The sequence below is a fragment of the Vipera ursinii genome (genome assembly GCF_947247035.1).
Source record: "Vipera ursinii genome assembly, chromosome: 11".
Taxonomy (NCBI): domain Eukaryota; kingdom Metazoa; phylum Chordata; class Lepidosauria; order Squamata; family Viperidae; genus Vipera; species Vipera ursinii.
In genome coordinates, this window is record NC_139524.1 from 3970366 (window position 1) to 3983397 (window position 13032).

The 13032-nt window shown below is 42.3% G+C and overlaps 1 protein-coding gene across 2 annotated transcripts in view; it reads left to right on the forward strand.

Annotated features, from left to right (window-relative positions):
• MAN2A2 (mannosidase alpha class 2A member 2) overlaps positions 1-13032 on the forward strand; it is a 30875-nt gene that overhangs the window by 4078 nt on the left and 13765 nt on the right. The gene's annotated exons all lie outside the window — the stretch shown is intronic.

The following is a 13032-nucleotide window of genomic DNA, read 5'->3' on the forward strand; positions in this document are numbered from 1 at the left end:
TCCTCTCAGTTGCAAATGGAGATGCAGCCCAGATCTCTCTCTCCCCCCCCCCGTTCCCCCCAGATCAAAAGCCCCCCTGGTCTTTGAAACACAGCCCACTGCAATCTGAGTAACCATCCTCTCCCCCCCCCTCGGAGAGATGGCAGAATCCCCAGAATAAACACAATATTCTACCCATACATTTATGAAATGTGATATAAGTGGATTCTGACACAGAGTGTCAGGCTTCCAGGAAATCTCTAGTGTTTTTGGACTTGGCTTGGTCTAGGATGGTCACGGTTTCCCAGTTGAAACTATGGTTAAGCCGGTCCATGGGTTGTGAAATTAAAGATTTTTCATTATGTCTTCTAACTGCTAGTTGTGTTCCTGGATGTGTTCTGCCAACCTTCTGCCAGTTTGTCCTACGTATCGGCTGTCTCAGTCTTTCTTTTTTTTTAAATTCCATTTATATCCCGCCCTTCTCCGAAGACTCAGGGCGGCTTACAAGCTTAGCAGTACCCTTCATTCTATGTATATGCCTGCTTGTTAGGGCTTTCACAACACACCCCAAGTGGCATTATTACAAAGTCAGCTTAATTGCCCCCAACAATCTGGCCCCAACAATCTACAACACTGTATGTTGTAGAATAGATGAGTCCTGTCTTTACCTCTGAGGCTGCTGGGTTTTTTTTTTCGTTGGGTTTTTTTTTTTGACCACTTGGGATGTTTTGGAGAGCTTTAATTGGTTTGTGTGCTATGTTGATGACATCTGGTTGTAGTAGTCTGTTGGTAGTTTTTGATGTATGGCAGTGTTCTACTTTTTACAGCTTGTGCTGGTTGTGTTATATTGGCTTGAGTGGTGAGGCGCTTTTTGATGAAGTTGCATGTATATCTATTTTGTGAGAAGATGTTGTATATTTTAACCTTGTAAGCCAAAGTCAACTCACGGCGAGATGGGCAGCAAACAAATTTTTTAAAAATAAAATAAAATAATAAAATGAAATAAAATATATGCTTCCTTTCTCTGTTATTCAGGGTTGCTGCAGTGTTTGTGTTCATCTAAATAAAGTTCTTACACAGCTTCTCTTGTGGGCAGTTGGTACTGGAGTACTTGATTGGGATGGGTGACTTTTTGGTAAACTTTACATGTGTTTTTAGTTTGCCTTCGTACTCTCTGCTGATCAGGATAACCAGGAAGGGTAGTGAGTTGTTGTTTATTTCTTCCCTTGTGTGTGAGATTCCTTTGAAGATGTTGTTGATGGCTTTGAGGGTGTTCTCTAATAGTTCCTTTTTTGTTGTGATGGTACATACCCGATCCATATTTTTTGGATTGAATTTGTGAAAGTGCTATTGATTCCAGACGTTGCATTATAACCTCTGCTCTGAGTCCTGAAAGTGGTGATCTCAATTTGATTTTTTGATAACTTTGTCCTTCGAATCGAAAGTATGTGTTAAGCAGCGGTCGATGAGATGAAATGTCATGGATTCTGGATCTGTGGATGTGAAAAGGTCTGAGATATCAAATGAGGCCATGATTTCATCCTCATCTGTTGCTGTGTCTTTGATTGTTTGAAGGCACGGTAGTGGTGGACTGAGGGAGTATTTGCTTCCCCCTGGGAAATGTTGAGGATTTTTTAAAATTCTTTTGTGATTTTGCAAGTAGGGGGTCCCTGGCAATGATACAATTTGAAGGAGGGATTTGTCTGGCTTGGGAATCTTATTCCTTTGAAGATATTGTTGATAATTTTGGTGTGCATTTATTTATTTAAAACATTTATATAGCTGCCCATTTTCTAACAAACTCTGAGTGGCACCCAGCCAAGCCTTCTCTAGTTGTTCTTTGTTTATAATGAGAAAGAGGTTGTCTACCTACCAGATCCATCCCTTTGATTGTATGCACAGGAGTCCTGTGGTTTTAGATGCAGCATTACAGTCTCCACCAGGAGTCCCGAGAGAATAGAGTAGACTTGGAAGGGACCTTGCAGGTTTTCTAGTCCAGCCCCTCAAGCAGGAGAACCTATACGCATCTGAAGCATTTGATCCGAGGTCATGTAGGTCAGGGCTTTTCAACCTTTTCACTCGTTGTACCACTTTTAGGATATGGCAATATCCGAGGACCACCAGTCGCCTAGCAGGGTGTCAAAAACTTGATGACCCCCCCCCAAAAAGGAAAAAAGTGATAAAGTATGAAGTCATCAAGTTTTTGACATCTTGCTAGGCGATTGGTGGTACTCAGATATTTTGGGATATTGCTATATCCTAAAAGTAGTAAAACTTACAACAGTTTGCTTAGTGACTGTTGTAAGCCCCAGGATCAGCACCAGGCTCCAGCTGATTGGTGCTTCTGTGGGGCTCAGCAGAAGCACCAGGATCAGCTGGAGCTCAGTGCTTATCTGGTGCTTCGGCTGAGCCCTGACAGCCCTGCAGCTCCAGCCATCTCTCGCTCAGGCTGCTTCAGCTTCAGTCGCCTAGCAAGGTGTCAAAAAGTTGATGACCAAAAAAAAAAAGGAAAAAAGTGATGAAGTACAGGTAGTCCTCGACTTACAACACTTCGCTTAGTGACTGTTCAAAGTTACAAGGGCACTGAAAAAAGTGCCCCCCAAGCCACAGCCGAGCAAGATACCTGCCTGCCCGCCCGGCGGCACTCTTCCTCCTGCTGAGGTTTTCATTGTTGTGAGCATTTCTGTTGAGGATTGGCAGTGGGGGTGGGGTGGGGGGGGTGTTTGGTTTTTATTTCCCCCGTCTGCTGGGTGGTTGCAGCAGGTTTTGGATACTTCACATGACCCTGGGACACTGTGACCGTCATAAATATGAATCAGTTGCCAAGCATCTCAATGTAAATCACAAGACTCTGGAAATGCTGCAACATTCCAGCTGATCAGCGCTTCTTCTGGACTCAGCAGAAGCGCCAAGATCGGCATCGAGTTCCAGCTGGAGCCTGGCACTGATCCTGGCACTTCCACTAAGCCCTGACAGCCCCGAAGAAGTGCTGATCCTGGCGCTTCTGCTCAGCCCTGACAGCCCTGCAGCTCCAGCCGTCTCACTCAGGCTTGTGCGTTGCTGCCACCGGTTCAGCTCATTCCCCTTCCCCGCTACCACTTTTCTAGGATGGCCGCGTGCCACCTGCCTGGTGCCAATGTACCACAGGTGGTACCCATACCACTGATTGAAAAGCCCTGTTCTAGAGTATCTGAACGTCAACTTTGCAACAAAATTAGCTGAAGCCATTTTCCCTTCGTTTTCAGTTGCCACAGAATTGGGAGGGGGGATGAGTGTTTTATTTTAGTTGTAACAATAAATTGTTTCGTGGGAACCAAGGTCATTGTAAATGGTTTTTTGGCCGGGCTGTAACTCTCATTAGAAAGCCCTCGCAAGGAGGTAATTGGAGAATGTGATTTATGACATATTACTGGGGAGGGAACTTTCACTTTGTAACTTAGTAACATTGGGGGGAAGTGTTTCAGTCTTGGCTTCACTTTTAAATGTGCCGATATTATGTAGCCAAATAAATATGTTCTTTAAGGAAACTTTTTTGCCTTGGAGTTCTTTTTGCTGGTCTGATCTATCGGAACCATGACACCAGATTTATCAATTGCTGTAAAAGGTGATGACAATATAGGGGATAACCATGATGCATAATTTTTAATTAGCTCAGGTATAAATACCATTTTCAACTAATGCCTTCCCTGATCTGAGACTATAAATTAAGTGCATAACCTCCTTGGGTTTTATCAGTTGCCAAATAGGCAGTTCCTCCATATCAGTATAGAAAGATCTATTTGTCACTGAGCTGTCTATAGCGATTTTCCTATATTTCCTATATTTCCGGAAATATAAACTTATCCAGCTGGCATGGCCAGGAGATCCTGCAATGATGTGCCAAAAAAGGGAAGAATAATTTGTTTTAACTGAATGAATAAGACAAGTCCATAATGCTTTCATGCCTCTTATTTTATTTCACCTGATTAGATATTTGTAGCCTCGTTTCTGATCAAGTAGTTCTTCTGCTACTATTATTTGCCTTGTGTAATTTATAGCTAGCTGTTAATCTTTTCCTGATTTCTATGTAGTCTGCATCAAACTATAGTTCTGGTGATTGTGCTGGCTGCTTATGGTGCTTTGTGTTATTTTAAAGGAAGTGTTTTTGAAGCTCCTGTACAAGGTTATTATATATATAGTTCTAGGAGGTCATCAGATGAATCAGTTGTATGGAGAGTGTCATGGTTTCGACAGTCAGAGACAAATAAAGCAGAAATCCGAGGCTTGGAAATTGCTCAATGAACATGTTTATTAGTTACAAAGTATTGGCACAATCAAAAGTGAAACCAAGTCTGAATTTCCAACTAAAAATTACCCAGTTCCAAAGTATAATGTCCCACCCACAAAACTGCAATCAACTACGTTCCCCAATATATTCATTCAGCAGGCTTTCTTATACAACGTCCAGTCCCTGATTGTGGGAGCAGTAAATGACCTTGGTTCCCACGGGACAGAAGATTATTTTGACTAGCGAAGCACCTGGGCAAGGCCCCCTCCTTCCATTCTATGTGGCAACCTAGAATGAGAAGGAAAATGGCTGCAGCAGGGTTCATTGTAGAGTTGACAGAGAGTGCATGTCTTGAAAGTACGCAGTAACTAGTTGTTCAGCTATTGAATTATCTAGTTGAGCGATCCTTTTTACTCTATAGTTGGATAACCATTGTACTCATGCATTAATTCGGTGGAGATCTGTCCAACTAAGGGGTAATCATAGAATAAGTGGAAAATGATCACTATTGACTTGGGCGGAGGGGAATTTAAAAGAGTCAAGAAACTGTAAAAACTGTAAAAACTTTCCAGATACAATTACACAGTCTATAGCAGACATGTCACGTGACGTCATGCAATGTATCAGAGCTTTTTCCCCATTGCCGGCAATGGGGTGGGCGCAGTTTCCTCGGGATGCATTGGGCCCGCGGGCTGGCAGTTTGACGCCCGTGGTCTATAGTTTGTGGGTCTCTTGGGCCCATTCCAATACATAAGCTCTGCAGGATGGTCTGATTTAAGGGACTCATTCAAGATGTAAAGATTTAGCCTATTAGTTGTTTGGGCTAGGCCAGGGGTAGGCAACCTTGGCTCTTTTATGACTCGTGGACTTCAACTCTGGGAACTTCAACTCTGGGAGTTGAAGTCCACGAGTCATAAAAGGGCCAAGGTTGCCTAACCCTGGGCTAGGCAAAAGCCTGTGAAGTTTGCTTCAATTTCCTTGTACGTGGAAATAAGTAAGATTCGAAAATAGGTTCATGAAGATTGTGTGTATCAAGTTTCATTGTCGCTGCCAACCCTAGAATTTAAGTCTCCCCCTATCAATATAAGTTGATGCATTAAGTAAATTATGGGAGTAACGTTCCAATTTGTTCCATAAGCTCCTGATCTCATGATTTCTTTTCAAAGGTAGAAAATATACATTGGCTGTTATTAGAGTACAGGGTCCTGATTGAATCTTTACTGGCATGGCATAGTACTCAGATATGGGGTGTTATATTCAGGCTGGTGATGAACAATATACCGAAGTTCCCTGTCAGACCTGCCCCAATCCGATCCCTTAGGAAAGAAAAGCCTTCGACTCCATTTGCTTAAAGCAAAGGGTTCTTTTACTAAGAGTGATGGTTGTGGTAAAGTCAGTGGTGGGATTCAGCTGGTTCGCACCAGTTCGGTAGAACTGGTAGCTAATTTTTTGTTGACTTCGGCGAACTGGCTGATGTCCCAGCGCTTTTTCGCAAGGCCCAGAATGGATCGCCGGGAATGCATGGATGCTACTTCTGTAAGTCCATTCTGAGCCTGGGAGGTCTCCCCCAGGCTTCCGAGGCTCAGAACAGACTTCCGGAAGTGGCGTCCATGCACTTCCGATGGGCCGTTCTGGGACTGGGAGGCCTCCCCGACTCAGAATGGACTTCCGGAAGTGGAATCCATGCAGAGAACCAGTGATTCGGGTATTTGAATCCCACCACTGGGTAAAGTCAAGCCAGCTCTGAAACTACCGTGCTTCATTGGATGCAAAATAAGGTATCGGTTTGCCTCCCAGGCCTTTCCTCCTCCTCCTCCATGGCCAGTTCGTTTCCAGCCAATCCAAGATGTTTTGAGAATTCTGAGATGTTTGGGGGTTATTGTTGTTAGTTGCGAAGTCGTGTCTGACCCATTGCGACCCCACAGACAAAGTTCCTCCAGGCCTTCCTGTCCTCTACCATCTTCTGGAGTCCATTTAGGCTCACGCCTACTGCTTCAGTGGCTCCATCCAGCCACCTCCTTCTCTGTCGTCCCCTTCTTCTTCTTCTCCTGCCCTCAACCTTTCCCAGCACGAGGCTCTTCTCCAGCGAGTCCTTCCTTCTCATTAGGTGGCCAAAGTATTTGAGTTTCAACTTCAGGATCTGGCCTTCTAAAGAGCAGTCAGGGTTGATTTCCTCTAGGACTGACTGGTTTGATCGCCTTGCAGTCCAAGGGACTTGCAGGAGTCTTCTCCATCACCATAGTTCAAAGGCCTCAATTCTTTGGCTCTCAGCCTTTCTTATGGTCCAACTTTCACAGTCATACATTGCAATTGGGAAAACCATGGCCTTGACTATATGCACTTTTGTTGGCAGGGTGACGTTTGGGGGGTAGTCTGGATATTTCTCAGGGTGCCTGGCCATGGGATGCTGGTACAAACAGGATCCGGCTGCTGTGGTCCTTCTAACCTGTCTTCCCCCCACCCTCCTGATTTCCTATCATGTACACACAAAGCTTTATTGCCCTTTCCTCCTCCTTCCTCCCCTTCTTTTTTTGTCAGGATGCCTGAGAGGCTCCCCCCCCAAGCTGAGCCAGGCAGATCTGACACTCCCTTTAAGTCTGCCTCTCCCTCTCCCTGCTACAGCATTTAAAGAGTAAGCTGTATAGCCATTTAACATCAGGGCTAAAATTAATATTTTATAACAATTCTTTCAGGAGTCAATTGCCAACCAAGTCAGAATTGCAGTTCAGTATATTTAGCCACCTTTTTTTTGTGGGCGTTGTCTTTAATGTGCTATATTCTAATTGTCCACTAGATGTCAGCAAATATTTGTTTTTCAGTTCTTTCAGACAAGAAGTTTTTCTTTTTTTATATACCGGTAATTTCATCAAGCTCCTTTAGAATATAATCTTAGCAGTTTATTTTAGTTTCTGAGTTTGATCAGTTTGTAGTATTTTAAATTTAATTTCAATATGTTTCTTTCCTCCTTAAAGGTTAATTCACCACTTCCGTCTATGGGGGAATGGGAATGTAGTCCCCTCCCCTCATTTTTGGAGATTTTTTTGCTTTGGAGATCTTTCCCAGGGACTTAGTTGCAAAATAAGGGAGAGAAGATGAAATACTCTCACCAATTCCAAGCACGCTGTTCACCGTTGTTGTTGTTGTTTGTGCTATTGGACTTCGGCTGCAGGTAGCTTGGGTTAGATGCTGGCATACGGCTAGCCTTTCTCCTGTCGGGTTTGGAGGATTTTCCCCGGATCAAACGAAGCAATTACTGTTGCTCCATGATCAGCGGGGCTCCCCACCTTTACAGTCACCTCTTTGGGGCGACTTCGGGCCCATCTAGGGTCCCCCTGGCAGGATGAAACTAGCCATGGAGAGCAGAGATCCGCTCTTACACGACCATGCACTACGGGCGCAAAACTGGAAGTCGGGTTCTGACACCTTTTACCTAATATCCCTGTAATCCTTTCAGCATCTGGTCTTGAAGTGGAATTTCTCCCCATTCAGGCCCATTTTTTTTCCATCCAGGGCACCTATTTTCTCATCCTGCAGCTGCTGTGTTTTCCTTTAGGTTCCTTTCACTTTTTTTCTTTTTCTTCAAGGATTTACACTATACTACATAGCCACCCATCCATTCTTTATGGATCCGTACATTCTTCATGGAGACAATGCATCCTAGTTGGTGGGATGCAGACAACTGTCTGTTGGCTTGTAAGGCAGCCTCTAGATTGGATTTTCCAGTTGGGATAGAAAGAACAGGAGCCTGGTTGGCTCACCTTACTTTGTGGCGTGGGTGTGATGACTTAAGCTGGCAATCTGGTTGCGTTTCCTGTCTGGTTTACCTTGGAATGCCAACAATTCCCCAAACCTCAGGTGGCAGAGCAGACTTCTCTTGGGTGTGGGAGATAAACAGAGCCTCTGTGACACTGCAGACATCTAGGATTCCCAAGGGGCCTGAGGCCTACTGCCCCATTCTACCTGTGCTGAAGGATTATTTTGAACAACATTTTTAAAAAGCGCACACACAGTACAAAGCAAAGCATCAGAACCAACTTTATGGCCAAGAATGCCTCTGGGTTTCCAAGAGGTTCCTTAGAAATAATAATAATAATAATAATAATAATAATAATAATAATAATAATAATAATAATAATAATAATAATAATAATAATAATAATAATTTATTATTATTATTATTATTATTATTATTATTATTATTATTATTATTATTATTATTATTATTATTATTATTATTATTATTATCCAACCCCACCTGCTCAGGCAGGAAACCCTATACCATTTCATACAAATGGCTGTCCAGTCTCTTCTTAAAAACTTCCAGTGTTGGAGCATTCACAGCTTCTGGAGGCAGGTTGTTCCACTGGTTAATTGTTCTAACTGTCAGGAAGTTTCTCCTTAGTTCTAGGTTGCTTCTCTCCTTGGTGAGTTTCCATCCGTTGCGTCTTGTCCTGCCTTCGGGCGCTTTGGAGAATAGCTTGACTCCCTCTTCTTTGTGGCAGCCCCTGAGATATTGGAACACTGCTATCATGTCCCCCCTCGTCTTTCTCTTCGTTAAACTACACATACCCAATTCCAGCAACCGTTCCTTCTATGTTTTAGTCTCCAGTCCCCCGATCATCTTTGTTGAAAAAGATGGTTAGCTAAACTCTGGCAAGACCTTGTTCACAACCTAAAAAGTGACCCCCTTCACTTCGTAGTTGGTAGAGGGCGAATATCCGGGGGCTAGGGATGGTGCCCGGGAGAGAAATCCTTCAGAGGACTCTGTGCTGCTTCCCTGGCTGCTTTGATTGGGTCAGCCATTTTGTGAATCCTCCAAGCTGTGTTCCCAAGATGCCCAAAGTACTTCTGGCCACTGCTGGGCATGCTGTAAGCCCAGGGCATTCCTGAGGGAAGGGGTGTGTCACAGCACCTCATTTTGGTTTTCGCTGGGATGCCCAATACGGGAGGGCCTGCTAAGAGTTAACCGAATAAGAGCCCGGAGTCCCTAGACCTCCCAGTGGGCAGCCTGGAAAGCGGTCCGGTGAGGAATCATAGGAAGCCATGGGATCTCCTTTGAAGAGGAAAGCCAAGTGTTTGCTTGCTCCAAGGCTGGCTTGCAATTAATTATTCAAAACTGCAGGGAAGCCAGTTCTGGCTGAACAGCAAGAGAAGCAAAGAGGGGTTTTTTTAATGAAAGACCGGATCAGCTGAAGAAATGGCAGCCTTTTATTTCCTAGCAACACTTAAGCAGTTTAACATGTTTGCTAAGGAAAATATGAGTTTGAAAGAATAGAAAAGATCCTAATATGTTTTATCAACAGCCGTGTCAATATCCAATAAAGTAATTATAGCAGATCCACGTTAGCATTATTTAGCATTATTTGGGCCATTTACTAATCTCATATAATCAGCTCTTCATCTAAAATGAAAAAAAAACACTTGATCAGTATGTGTCAGGGAGAAAGGGGTATTGATTTCTAGATATACGAAATATTTGCTTGCTTGCTTGCTTGCTTGTTTTATTTATTATTTATTTATTTATTTATTTATTTATTTATTTATTTACTTACTTATTTATTTACTTATTTATTTATTTATTTATTTATTTATTTATTTATTTATTTATTATGACACCCATTTCACTGTCCAAAGTGATTCTGAGCAGCTTACAACATAGTAAAAATAGAGATATAAAAATAACACCATATTAAAATTGCAAAAGGTTAAGTACAGACTAAACAACCAGTGGCTCAGAGTGCAGCAGAGGTGGTGCCCTCGTTGTCATTGTACCACTTGCCTCCAGCCTGCAACTTCTCCATTGGGGTCCTTTTCATTGATAAGTTTGAAATGCGGTTTATCTCTAGGGGTAGTTTAGGAAAGGGATGGAAGAACATGAATGGTGACTTTGACAATTTATTATTAATCTTGATAGTTCTGCAAAATCATCCAATTCCATTCTAATTCATTTTAATATGAGAATTTGCAAAAGTTACTATAAGAATAGAATAGCGCTGGAAGGGACCTTGGAGGTCTTCTAGTCCAGCCCGCTGCTCGAATAGGATAACCTATATCGTCTCAGACAGGTGGATATCCAGTCTCTTCTTAAAAATCTCCAGTGATGGAGCACCCACGATTTCTCCTTCGTTCCAGGTTGCTTCTCTCTTTGGTCAGTTTCCAACCATTGTTTTTTGTCCTTCCATCTGGTGCTTTGGTGAACAACCTGGCCCCCCTCTGCCTTGTGGCAGCCCCTCAAATACTGGAATACTGCTATCATGTCTCCCCTATTTCTTCTTTTCTTTAGACTAGCCAAACCCAAGTCCCGTAGCCGTTCTTCGTATGTTTTAGTCTCCAGGCCCCTGATCATCTTAGTTGCTCTTCTTTGAATTGGATCCTGTGTTTGTCTTCTGGGATGTTGGTTACTCTTGCTAGTTTGGTGTCATCTGCAAATTTGTTGAGTTCCCTTTCTATTCTCTCATTTAAGTCATTGATGAAGATATTGAAGAGTACTGGGGCTAAGACAGAACCTTGTGGTACCCCACTACTTACTTCTCTCCATGCGGACGTAGTGCCGTTGAGGACTACTCGTTGGCACTACTGGTAGTGATGTTGTCTATCCCACCTTTTCTTTAAGTGTCTTAAACTTTAAAATAGCTGATTTCAACAAACTCAGAGTGAGCATAGAAAAATTCAATTGATAAAAATCCTAAAGGGAAAAAAATTCTAAAGGGGAAAACAACTGGGACCTGATAGATTATATCCCAGAGTTCTAAAGGAGCTGGCAGACATTATTGCAGAACCACTGCGCCACCATGACTCATAATACAGAGCCAGTCTAGAGAAAAGAAAGTAGTGACATGGTAGCAGTATTCCAGTATTTGAGGGGCTGCCTCAATTTTCCAAGGCACCAGAAGACAAATCAAGAATGGAAGCTAATCAAAGAGAGAAGCAACCTGGAATTAAGGAGAAATTTCCTAACAGGGAGGACAATTAACCAGTGGAACAGCTTGCCACCAGAAGTTGTAGGTGCTTCATCCCTGGAGGTTTTTAAGAAAAGATTGGACAACCACCTATCTGAAATGGTATAGGGCAGGGGTAGGCAACCTTGGCTCTTTTATGACACATGGACTTCAACTCCCAGAATTCCTGAGCCAGCTATGTCTATACTGAGCTATGCTGCCTCAGGAATTCTGGGAGTTGAAGTCCATGAGTCATAAAAGAGCCAAGGTTGCCTACCCCTGGTATAGGGTCTCCTGCTTGAGCAGGGGGCTGGATTAGAAGACCTCCAAGGTCCCTTCCAGCTCTGTTCTAATTGATTAAGGAGGGAGATAGGTCTGTAAGAAGATGCTTCTATCAGATCTTTACCTTGATTAGGAATTAAAGAAAAATAAAGCTAATTTTTGGGTTGTGCTGGGATTTTGCTTAATAAGAAAAATTCTGGTATAGCAATACCTTTAAATGTCTTGTAGAATCTGTTAGCCTATTAGGACTTGGAGACTTTTCATTTTTAATATTTTCTAAAATATCAGCTTCTTAATATGAAAATGGAGAGTCTGAGTATTAAGTACTTTTTACTAATATTATTAGTATTTGTGATGGTGTGGCTTTTAATATCTTTTATCGGCTTCATATACGCAACTAAGATGATCCAAGGCCTGGAGACTAAAACATATGAAGAACGGCTGCAGGACTTGAGTTTGGCTAGTCTAAAGAAAAGAAGAAGCAGGGGAGACATGATAGCAGTGTCCCAGTATTTGAGGGGCTGCTACAAAGAAGAGGGGGGTCAAGTTATTCACCAAAGCATCTGAGGGAAGGACAAGAAACTATGGTTGAAAATTGATCAGAGAGAGAAGCAACCTGGAATTAAGGAGAAAGTTCCTAACAGTGAGGACAATTAACCATCACTGGAGGTTTTTAAGAAGAGACTGGACAGTCATTTGTCTGAAATAGTATAGATTCTCCTGCTTGAGTAGGGGGTTGGACTAGAAGACCTCCAAGGTCCCTTCCAGATTCTATTCTATTCTAATACGCTTTTTCATTTAAAAACATTAACCAAAAATCTTGAGGTTTTATTGTCAAATTTATAGTACTTTTGTATTAAAATTTGGGTTGATATTTTGTCAATTTCTAAAATGGTGAATTTTTTTCCTTTTCATTTCCAGTTACTTGCATGTGTTAACAGAGAGTTTGATACTTTATACAGCAATCCTTAGTTTCTGAAGATATGTGCATCATTTTTTGCAGATTTCTTTCTGATCCTGCATTTTATTTATACATTTGTCTCTTATTATTGCCTTCATGGCAACCCATTTTGTGGTGAACAATGTTTGTTTTCTATCATTTTCTTAATTATTTTTTTAAAAAAATTGAGCTATTTTTTCATTTGCAAATTAAATGATAATTAATACACCAAAACTGAGTCAAGAGGTTTTTGTCACCCAAATTACTCAGAAAACCCTGCCGCATGGACTGAAAGCGTAGGATCCTGTAGTGGCCTCCAGTACTTTGGGAGAACTTATCCCCAGACATGGGGGGAGGGGGGGAAACAACCCTTCTTTAGTAACTTTTCAGAGAGCCGTAAAAATATAACTTTGCAGGCATTTGGACTTTTTTATTTTTATTTTTATTTTAATTCCATTTATATCCCGCCCTTCTCCGAAGACTCAGGGCAGCTTACAAGCTTAGCAGTAGCCTTCATTCTATGTATATGCCTGCTTATTAGGGCTTTCACACCCCACCCCCGCAAGCGGCATTATTACAAAGTCAGCTTATTGCCCCCAACAATCTGGGTCCTCATTTTACCTACC